Source organism: Helianthus annuus, chromosome 16, assembly GCF_002127325.2.
Source record: "Helianthus annuus cultivar XRQ/B chromosome 16, HanXRQr2.0-SUNRISE, whole genome shotgun sequence".
NCBI classification, from domain to species: domain Eukaryota; kingdom Viridiplantae; phylum Streptophyta; class Magnoliopsida; order Asterales; family Asteraceae; genus Helianthus; species Helianthus annuus.
The window spans coordinates 53,882,662-53,894,742 of NC_035448.2; positions in this window are offsets into that span (position 1 = coordinate 53,882,662).

Sequence of the window (12,081 nt, forward strand, 5' to 3'; positions counted from 1 at the left end):
TGCGGAAAACAAGAAACACAGGTAGAAACAGCTTTCAATTCACTTAAATCACTGATTGTATTGATCTGACGACGATTACATTCAAACCTCACACCGGCAGCACTTCGGCATGGAATACAAGGATCTTACTACTGATTTCGCTCCTGAATACCCTATATATAGGGGTCTGATTCCGCCCGAACTGACATAGCAACATTTGGAGCGGAATCAGCTTTTGTGATTCAGGGCGGAATCACCCAAAAGACATTATGAGCGGAATTAAGCCTAGGAGCGAAAACAGACTTTACAACACCCTAAACACGCTAATTTCTCGTACACTGTGCCCTAATCTATACAATGTAATCTAAGACTCGATACAAGACGAAGTCGACAGATGTATGCACCAACAGACTCCCCCTCAGATGTTGACGAGTCGCACGTGTCGAGTCTGACTGTGTCGTGTCTTCGCATCTTCAGTCTTGATCAGTCTCTGGGCTTCACTCTCTCTTCTCTTTCACATCTTCTACAGACTCCCCCTTGCGATATACTGGCATTCCTTTAGTTCTTCAGCATCATCTGCTTCAGGATCGTTGTCTGGCTTTCATACTTTGTCCACATAATCGAATCCACAGAGTCTCAGGTATCGGAATCTGGCTCTCATAAGCTTCTCAGAATCGAATGACTTGTCTCTTCATAAGATTGTTTCAAGATCGAAACTTGACTCTAGTTCTGCTCAGGATTGATAACCCAGCTCATACTTAACCTGCATAGACTCTACCTCACAGTAAATTTCCATATCTAAACATTTCAAGAATAGAGGCATGCACCAACACTTACTCTCCCTCAGACCAAACAAAGATTTTTGATGAACCAATTGTAATATTATATTTTGAAAACATTTTGATTTCAGACTCCTCCTCACCACATGGTCATCATGTTTAGCACTTGAGACTTTGAAAATCAGCTTTCCAACATTAGTTGTCGAAAATCTTTTTGTATTTTTCAAAAGTTTATGCTAAAACACATCGAAAATCTTTTTGGATTTTAAAATGTAAAAAAATGCAGTAAAGAAATATTTACAGACAATATTTTTGTGAGTTTGTGTAAGAGGATCATATCAGTTTTGAGACAAGTCACTAACACCGTTAAGCTTCATTTCATTTTAAGTTCTAAACAATTCACCTAGATTGTCAGTATATTTGTCCACTTAAATTTTCACACAAAGTTCAACTGATCTGAGATACGGGATTAATGTTTTAATGACTTAAACTCATTTGTGTGTCCCATTACTTGAATATACTCCTGTATCCAGATCCCAATATTCAATCTTACAGGTGAGTATACCACTGATGATATCTGTCAGGGGTTAAATTGCGAAGGCCGTGAGAGCTCAGGTCGATACTTCCGTATACGCAAAGAGATGACGGCTTCGACTTTTGGTGTGTCCCCTTTAGAGGATCTTTTGTTACAACAGCAGTGACTATCAATTTTATTGTTTAATCAACTTGCTGAGGGTGAGCTTATATTTCAAAGCATTTGTAGAAAGTATTATCTGGGGACTAGGTCAGTATTTCCATACAGCAGAAGTCCCGGGATAATACCCCAGATATCACTGAGCATAAAGACCTAGTATCTCAGAATAAGGGACCTTTCAAACAAGATATCAGGGGTTACCTATATATCCAAGAAGTTGTTACCCACAGAATAAGCAAGTTTGAATTTTTTAGATTTATATCTCGTCACAATTTACTAAATGTGCAAAAACCTACTGACATATCCACAGTGAGATTGTTTATCACATTTTACTTTCCAATTCTTTAGCATGTTGTGTCAGTCCACTATTGTACTATCATTTCCTCCTTTTCACAACAAAACTCATTTTTTTATTTTTTTATTTTATAATGTTTTTGGATTTTTCAATTTTCTAATGTTTTTGGATTTTCTGAATTTTCTACTCCCCCTAAAATGCAAACACATTTTTAAAAGGAAATTTGAAAACTATCTAAACTCTTGACCCAAATACACAAAACTCAAAACAAACTATACAAATAAAGTGACAACCGATATCGAATCGCATCAAATCGCATCCACTAGGCATAAACAATCAGAACTCCCCCTTTCAACAAACTATTTTCTCATTTAGATTTCAAAACACGTAAGTTTGTTTTAATCCAAATGATTTTTCCAGAAAATAAGTTTGTTATGGTTCACTTGTAAGTTAGGGGCATGGTTCATCATTTTCTTCATCAATCATTTGCAGTAGATCAAGTACAAATTAATGTCCTTGATGTACCATATGCAAGTATGCATCCTCTATACCAATTGTAAAAACTATCACCGTTATCCAGTGTAGGAATAGAACATCTACACTAGATCATTTACCAATTGTAAGTACAAAATGCCGATTCCTGCTTCACACTTACTAACCTGGAAGCTCCGGCATAGTCCTTCAACCTGTAAAAAATTTCAACAATTTTTAAAATTTTTCACAAAACTACTTTACAAGAATGATGCCGATTCCTGATCCACGATTACAAACTTGGGATCTCCGGCATAGTCAGATGTTTCATGGGAAAAGAATTTCCACCCAAGTCTGACCAACCTTGGGTGTTTTTAGCTCTTTAAGTTCTTGTTCAGTTGGGTTAAAAGTTGCCTTTTTAGTTGCATAGAAATCCTTAACCCCTTTTGCTTTCCCATTAAGCATTTTCCCAAAAATTTTCTTAACATTCCCATTGAATGTTTTCTCGACATCAAATTCATTTTTCTCGGAGTAAAACTGATCCGAGATCTCAACCTTACCAACTTTTTGCTTAATCTCTTCAAATTTCAGTGATGGAAATTCATCATCACTCACTGAATCTTTTACCTCACCTTGTGGCTCCTCTGGCTTTGTGGAACCAGATTCATCGCCAACTTTCTCATCAACTTTCTTCACAACCCACACTTGGTTGTCTTTTCCTTTCTTTTTGTAAAGATTTTTCTTAGAATTCTCAAAAAATTTGACTTGTTCAGTTGGTTTTTCATCTTTTTCAACAACTTTTTCTTTTAGCTTTTCAGAAACTCCCTGTTTTGTCTTAGCATTTTTCGGGCAGTTCCATGCAATGTGACCAACTTCATTGCATTTGAAGCAAGTTCGAGTTTCTCTTGGATGAAACACTCCAGTTCCATTCCTTTTCTTCTCAGCAAGAAACTCCTGGTTTGATTGTCTCCAGAACGGTTTCTTCTGTTCTTCCTCAGCAGTTCCACCTGAAACAAATTCTGTTTTTGTTTTAGAGTTTTTCTCATTTTTATAGTTTTCTGGTGGAACAAAACCAAGACCTTTCTTTTTGTAGCCACAATTTTGGTTTGGTTTCTTTTGAAAATCAGAACCAGAATTGTACCCTTTTTTCTTGTTTAAACGTTGTTGCACTCTTGAAGTGTATTTTTTAGGTTTTTCAAGATTTTTCAAAACTTTCAATCCTGGAATATTAATTTCTATTAGTTTGAAAGTCTTGTTAATCAATTCCGTTTTAACACTCATTATAGGAAACTCTTTGTTATAATATAATTTGTTAGAATCATTCAAAGTATAAACTACTTCGAATGTTTCATCATTCAAATTTGATTTTGATAATAAAAACTCTTTACTATAGGACCGTTTGACTGATGACTTTGGACCATTGACTGACGAACTTGACCCTCTAGATTCAGACTTTGACTCAGACTCCTCATCAGTATCTAACACCTGATCGACCACCTTTTTGATTAACTCAGACTCATGATCAGTGTCAGACGAGGTAAACGTGCCGTCAATGTTTTCTGGTAATTCATCAGTTGTGTCGGTTTTTAGCTTTATATTGACTGCTTTTTCAAGTTGCTCCTCGTTTGGTTTTCTAGGAGAATACCCTTCCCAGATCGGAGGCGGACACTTGTTATAGCTAACAGTCGGTTTCTTACCAGTATCCTTCTTTTTCGTCTTTTCATCTTGAAAAGCTTCCATACCTGCAACAGTCGGATAAATTCGATCAATAAGATAATCAGAACTAGAGTAACTCTGCAATAAACGTCTGATTCTCTCATTCTCGATTTTCTCAGTTTCCAACTCTTGTTTCCACTTAGCACTCTCTTCGATGTAGAAGTTAATAGCTTTCTGCTTTGACATCATAACAGCATTCATCATCGTTAATGCTTGTTCTCTTTCAGTGTTTGTCTTTTGAAGACCAGTTACAGTTTTGTTCAAGACATCATAAGATTCTTTTACATAGTTGAGATTGAACAATAACTGCTCCTTCTTCTTTTCATACTCAACTATCATCTTATCTTTTACTGCACATTCCTTGCAAGATTCCAAACACTTTGTGCAAGGCTTGATGACTTCAACAATCTTTTCAACTTCGATTGTTTTCTTTACTTCGATCACTTTCTCAGCTTCAGTCACATTTTCTTCTTTTTTCACTTGCTCAGTCTCAACCATCTTCTCAGCAACACTTTCAGCATTCTCATTCTGAACAACATCTTCAGATTTCATTTGTTGTTGTTCTTTTGCAGCTCGTTTCTCCTTTAGTTTTTCCAAGCGATCTGCAAAATAGAAATGAAAACTTTCAGGAGACAGATGAGATTTTGCAATGTTAATATGTTTTTCTTCTTCATCGTCACTACTATCATTAGTTGGTGACTGATCAAACTCAATTGATTTTTCAGAATTATCATCTGATGAACCAGAATCAGATGGTGTTTGATCGAAAACAATTTCTTTTTCTGAACTAGCATCACTTTGTACACTCTCATCTGAACTCTGTGAGCTTTCATCAGCACTTTCTGAGTTTTCATCAGATGTAACAGATTCTTTCTCCACATTCTTCACAGTCTCACCAATAGACTTCATCCATGTGGCAAACATATCTGGTTCTCTAACAATCTTAGCAATGAATGCTTTGAACTCTCCTTTTTCATCAACAAACATATCCCAGCTGAAGCCTTCAGGTAAACTTTCATCATCCTGATTGACTAAACAGACTTTGCTTTCTGGTGATATGTAGTCGTTCCAGTTAAAATCCACCAAACATGCTCTCTTAGAATCCTCGATTTTTCTACCATGAGCCACCTGCGGTTCTTGTAATTGTTGCTGACCCACTTGTTGATAAATGGCTTTCCGGTAGTAATCGTCTTTTCCAAACGGATTCTGAGCTCCACTAGCTTCCTGTTCTTGCACTCCCTCTTGAAATGACCTTTCTCCCTGCATCGAAAACAAGTAACTTTAGATTTATCAAAACCTAAAGTAGAAACATGTGCATCAAGAAAGTCATTTCTCCCAGTAATAAGCTTGAATTTTTCATATCGTCTAAGAACACTGGCTAGACACCATTTGATATCCATTAGTTCCATCTCTTCGGCATTTATCTGATCGTAATCCTCCTTTGTGAGCATAGGATTCCCGATCTGTCCTGCAACTAGACCTTCATACGAGAGAAGCACAGACCCAAGTAAAGCCATGTGGTCTTCAGCAGTTTCTTCAGAAAAACTTTGACCCTCTGGAAGATTCAAAGCTATGTTGCATTGAATCACATAACCATTTCCAGTTTTCGTGCTTTGAGAATGGAAACTTGTAGTTGACTCTTTCGGATTGACACTTGGAAATGAAGAGAATCCACTGCTGTTTTTGGAACTTTGATCAACCTTTTCTGTAGAATCCCCGGCACTAAATGCAGTTTGGATCTTCGGACTTCTTTCAGCTTCTGGAACACTACCTTTGTAGTAGATCTTTACATCCTGTTGACCACTTGGACTGTTCATCCTCGCGATCTTTTGCTGTTCCAAATCCTGACTTTCAATCTTCTCGATAAACTGAGAAATCGTTAGCTCATCATAAACCCCGGTATTTTTCAAAATCATCAAGTATGTTCCCCACTCTTTCTGCGGTAACGCATCAGCTAACTTGTCTACCCACTCTTCACGATCTTTTGTAATACTCAGCATCGACATGGATCGCACTAAGTGGCAGTATCGCTCAATCAGCTTCTTTGTGTCTTCACCCGGTAAACTGCTAAACAAATCAAACTCTTTCTTGAGCAGTGCCTTCTTGCTTTTAATCATATTCTCACTCCCCTCAAACTTGACTTTAAGTGCATCCCAAATCGATTTTGAAGTTTTGTCGTGCTGAAGCGATATGAAGATATCTTCTTTAATGGCTTGTTGAAGCAAACTGATCATCATCTTCTCGGCTTTGTACATATTCCGTTCTTGATCAGTAAATTTTGATAGCTCTTTGATAACCTGCAAATCTGTGCGTGGTAACACATACTTCTTCAGAATACATTCCCATGATCTAAGATGGTTTGCCTGAACCCAGTTTTCGAATCTGTCTTTCCACCCGTAGTACTCTTAGATACTCATTAGTTTTGGGGGATTTTCTGTAGTTCCTGTCTCATTTTCCAAATTCATGGCTTGAGCAATGACAGCCGGAGTAGACGGAGTTGCAAACGCGTTGTAGAAATCGTTGTCCATAGTTCTTTTTCAAGCAAAATAACCTGCAAAACAAAACAACTACAAGCGAAATCAAACAATAACAGTTTCGAGAAAAATATCAAGTAAACAATTTCAGGCGAAATCACTGAGATGTATCTTGGAGCGGAATTAGAATGAAGTTTGGAGCGAAATCACCATGAACACTGGAGCGAAATCAGACTTTGTTGTTTGGAGCGGAATCAACAAATGCAGTTTGGAGCGGAATCAGACTTAATGTATCCCTGGAGCGAAATCAACAAGCATTTTGGAGCGAAATCTGAAATTAGGCAGCTTGGAGCGGAATCAGAAAGAAGTTTTGGAGCAAAATCAGACAAAAATTGTCTCCTGGAGCGAAATCAAACCCTTATCTCGAGCGAAATCAGAAATGGTCAGTTCGAGCGGAATTAGCTCGGAGTCCATTTTAGTCCATTTTAATTTCGAATTTTAATGTGAAACTTTCAAGGGTTTATCTATGTCCAATTTTAAACAGTCTGTGAAAATTTTGTCTGATTTTAACCGTTAAATCTCGTTCTGATGAAGAAAGAAGGTGTAGAAACTAGAAATTTCAATGAAATTCGGCTGTAAACTGCAGAACTCCTCCAACTGGCTCTGATACCAATTGTAGGATCATGCGACTGACCCGAATGAGTCGTTCAGAGGAGTTTTACTTCGTTTCAGGTGCGGAAAACAAGAAATAAATGTAGAAACAGCTTTCAATTCACTTAAATCACTGACTGTATTGATCTGACGACGGTTACATTCAAACCTCACACCGGCAGCACTTCGGCATGGAATACAAGGATCTTACTACTGATTTCGCTCCTGAATACCCTATATATAGGGGTCCAATTCCGCCCGAACTGACATAGCAACATTTGGAGCGGAATCATCTTTTGTGATTCCGGGCGGAATCACCCAAAAGACATTTGGAGCGGAATTAAGCCTAGGAGCGAAAACAGAATTTACAATACCCTAAACACGCTAATTTCTCGTACACTATGCCCTGATCTATACAATGTAATCTAAGACTCGATACAAGACGAAGTCGACAGATGTATGCACCAACAATATAGAAGCATGATTGGGTCTTTATTGTACCTAACTGCATCTAGGCCAGACATCATGTTTGCAACATGTGTTTTTGCAAGATCCCAATCAGCCCCTAGGAAGTCTAACCTCATAGCTGTGAAAAGGATACTCAGATACATAAAAAGTGCTCCCACACTTGGTATCTAGTACCCTGTTAATGGGAATGTTAAGCTTTCATGTTCTCAGACAGTGACTTTGTTGGATGCAATGCAACAAGGAAGTCCACATCAAGAGGGTGCCAATTTCTAGGTGATTGCTTAGTATCTTAGCAAAGCAAAAAGCAAGCAGCTGTTTCAACATCCACTGCTAAGGCAGAGTATATTGTTGTTGCAAGCTGCACAGCCTAACTGTTGTGGCTTCAAAATCAACTGCTGGATTTTGGTATCACTGCCTTAAAGACACCTCTCATGTTGGACAGTCAGGCAGCAGAAAATATCATCAAAAATCCAGTTTCACATTCAAACACCAAACACATTGACATCAGACATCATTTTGTGAGGGATTGCTATGAAAAAGGTATGATTTCTCTGCATCATGTTCATGCTAAGGATCAACTGGGAGATGTGCTAACAAAAGCATTAGACACATCCACCTTTGAAAGCTTGATCTCTAGAATTGGCATGCTTAACATGGAATAACAGGCAAAATCCTGTTTTTCTATGAATAAAAAGCATTAAAATGTTTTTAGAAAATCAAAAATTCATCCTTAGAAATAGTTAAAAATGAAAGGTATCATTAATCCCTAAAATTCTGCCATAACCACTGTTTTGGTTCTGTATGATCGATATTGACGATCTAATGAGTCAATCAGAGCAGAAATACCACTGTTTATGCGGCGGAATCACACAAACAGTTTGAATCAAAGAGAATGGAGTAGAAATAGACAGAATATCACTTTAAACGCAGTTTTTCATTAATTGATCACAGAAAAATTTGGCAGCAGTTCGACTACAACTTGGACATTCGGTACCAAATGAGAAACAGACACAACTATATATAGGTGGTCTAATTCCGCTCCAAATGACACCTTGTCATTTCGGGCGGAATCACCAGCTTCTGATTTCGCTCCAAATGACAACGTGTCATTTCGAGCGGAATCACAACATTACAACATAAAACTTACATTTAGACCCCTACACTATACATAATTGACATATTTGACCCCTAGACCCTATACAAGCTTGATTAAGACTAAGACGTAGGCTTTAGACATTCGTGCACCAACAAACTCCCCCTTGGATACAGCCGTAGTCTTCAGTCTTGGTCTTCGGGTCTTCTGATTTTCACATAGACTTAAAACTTTCTTCACGCTGCTTAGGCTTTTTCCTCAGTAAGTTCCTAAGCCTGTCATTCTCTTTCTTCTTTCTCTTTTCCTCTTCCGCCTGTAACTTCATCCACTTTCCTCTATTTTCTTCCAGCTTCTTGTGTTCTCTTTCAGCTTTCTTTCTTTCTTTCTCTTCAAGAGACTACCATTTAGAATTCCATTTATTTTCAGAATTAATGCCTTTCTGAAAACAAATAGATATAACTTGTTGAAACTGCATCGCTTGCTCACGGTCTTCAGACTGAAAATGGATCTTGTTTATGAACAAACATTCTATATCTTTGGCCGAACAATTCACTAACCACATCGGGTCGTAAATATATATCTCTTATATCTCCCTTCCAGCTCGATAAGTAATCACAGCCTCAGTCGAAATGCAACTGTATACCCAGCCCAAGAAGCCTTTGTAGAAATCTTGTTCCATCTTTGGCAATGGTATATTCTTCATCGTCTTCGGCTTTTTCATGTTCAGAATAGTCTCTTCAACCCCTGTCACTGGATCTACCCTTATAATTCTCTTCGGGTAATGCGGCTTCTAGTGTCGGAAATTCTTCAAGGACTCAAACTTTATGTATCCCCACATCGCGAATTCATTCTTTCGTACAGGATACCCTAAAGTTCTCACTTTCAATAACTCTTCGACATCCCACCATGGCAAAGACATCACATTATACAAACGTTCAAAGTACTATACTCCAAACTCTCTTCTGATCGCATAAGCATTAACATGAAGTAAGAAACCCCAGCTAATGATATCATCGAGTGAAATACTTCGATCTCTCTGATAATACTTCAACGGCCTTTTGAACTTTCTTTCATGACTATCTTTAAACCACTTCTGCTGTTCTTCCTTCTGCATGTCTTTAGGAGTACCATCGAAATTTTTGTCTTTCAAAATCTCAGCCACTTTCCTTCTCAGTTCATCTCTATTTTCTTCACTAAAGAACTCCATCAGTGTAGGAAACTGAGAAGTATCTTCATTTACATTCTCCTCATCAGTACAATCTTCAACCTCAACCCTATCATACACATCAGCATCCTCTACATACTTATACTCATACTCGGGTTGATGGTTGATGTCGAACGCATTTAATTCATCTTCAAAATCAAACTTGAAGTCTGGATCCACCATACGTGTCATTTCTTTAATGTCATCCAATGTATACGTATGTCTATGCTCACCTTCCTCCATATGAGGTTCTATTCTAAAAATTAACTTTTCAACTTGTTCAACATTTTGATCATCACCATGCTCCCCCTCTCCATCAGCTCCTTCATTTTCTTCATTCACACTATCATTCAAACAATCATCAACAGTCCTTTCACTTGACGGTTCAGTCACTTTGATTCCCGTACCACCCTGACTATCATCGTCGTCATTGTCATCATCAGAACCATGACTACTAGCAGAGAATACTTTTTCATCATCGTCATCTTCCTCGTCATCACCCCCTTCATCATCATCTTCTTCATCAGCATTACCAGCAAGATCTTCAAGAGATACATCTTCTTCAAAGATACCAGAGATAGAAGATATTGGAACAGGATTCTCAACAACTAGAGATGGAACAATTGATCTTTCAGCTACTGCCACACTGCCTTCAGCATTCTTGCCTTTGTCTTTCATTAGAGCTTCAATCTCAGCTTGGCGCTTAGCTCTAACTTCTTCAACTTCAATCTCCTCGAATCTTTGTTCTATCGACTTTCCGAGCATGTTTTCAACAACTTTGTTTAACATGTAAAACTCATGTTCTTTCAATGCTTTCGCAGCTTCAAGCTCTTTGTTTTTCAACTCAAAATATTTGTTCTGCTCATCTCTGCGAGCCTTTTCTTCTTCTAATTCAGCCACTCTCACTTTCAAGAAATCAATCTATGTCTGATCTATATCAATCTTCTTCAGTAATGCCTTGTTGTCAGACTCTAATCTCTTTACACGCATTTCGAGAATCTTTTCACGATCAGCCACTTTCTTGCTTTCAGCTGCTACTCTTTTGTTTTCATTTAAAACATCATCCATCTTCTTTTCTAACTTTTCCACCTGTTCATCATTCGCAAATCCGAAATCTCCAATATCTTCAAGGTTTTCTGGAATGGCAGGAAACGTCTTGCGACCAGAAGAACCAGGAGTTAATTGTATTTGTATTTGAGTGGGTGATGGTGTTTTGAAAATCTCTTGAGATGTAAGAAAAGGTTGTTCATGAGGTGGTGAGAGATGTAACGGTGATGGTTGTCTAGGTGGTGTTGGTTGTTTTGGTGGTGAAGGTTGTCTTGGAGGTGTTGGTTGTCGTGGAGGTGTTTGATGTGGTGGTGATTGTATTGGTGATTGATGTGGTGTAGGTTCAGGTGGTGGTGTTGGTGGTTTACTTGGTTCTTTGGATGATTTCTTCTTCAGAATAATCTTTGGCTTTGTGATCTTCGGAGTAACTTTCTTTATCTTCGGAGACACAATCCTCTTTCTTGCCCCTGCTTTCCTCCCACTCGACGGAAATGATTGAGATCCAGAAACATGTTGTGGTGATGGGACATAAGTAGCATCCTCCTTTTCTTGTCTCTTCCTCTTTCTCAACGGTTTCTCTTTCTCTGTCTCTTCTTGGATTCTTTTTAAACGTTCAGTTTCATCTATCTCATCTTCCGAAGAACTCGAAGAACTTGTAGTACTTTTATCAACGTCATCACCTTCTACATCATCAGTAACTTTCTCTTTCAAAACTTCTATGTTAGCTGCTTGCTCTATCTCTAAATCATCAATGTTTATCATCACATCATCAATATCAGCATACGGATTTTCTTCAACATTTACAACCGGTTCTTCAACCTCAGGCTCATCAATCAACAAAGTCTTTGCCACTTTCTTTTGTCTTTTCTTTGGCTGTGACGATGACCCCTCACCCTTCTGTGCTTGAGGGGTGGCCTTTTTGCTTCTCTTTCTCGGTTCTTTCACAAACCAGTCATTACGTGTACTTTTAAATTCTGTAAGAGCCTTTAGCTCATCAGCATAAGCAGCTTCCTTCATTTCCTCTTCATTCCTCCAGTTTTGGTGATTGACTGGATCAGGATCAACATAATTCGCATCCTTGATAAATCCGAAAAATTCAGCTACTTTCTTTGGTTCAGGATGGTTCGGATGATATCTTGCAAGCTGCTTCAGTGAATCGTTGCTCATGTGTGAAAGTACTAACAAATCACTGTTTAAATCACGTTCAATA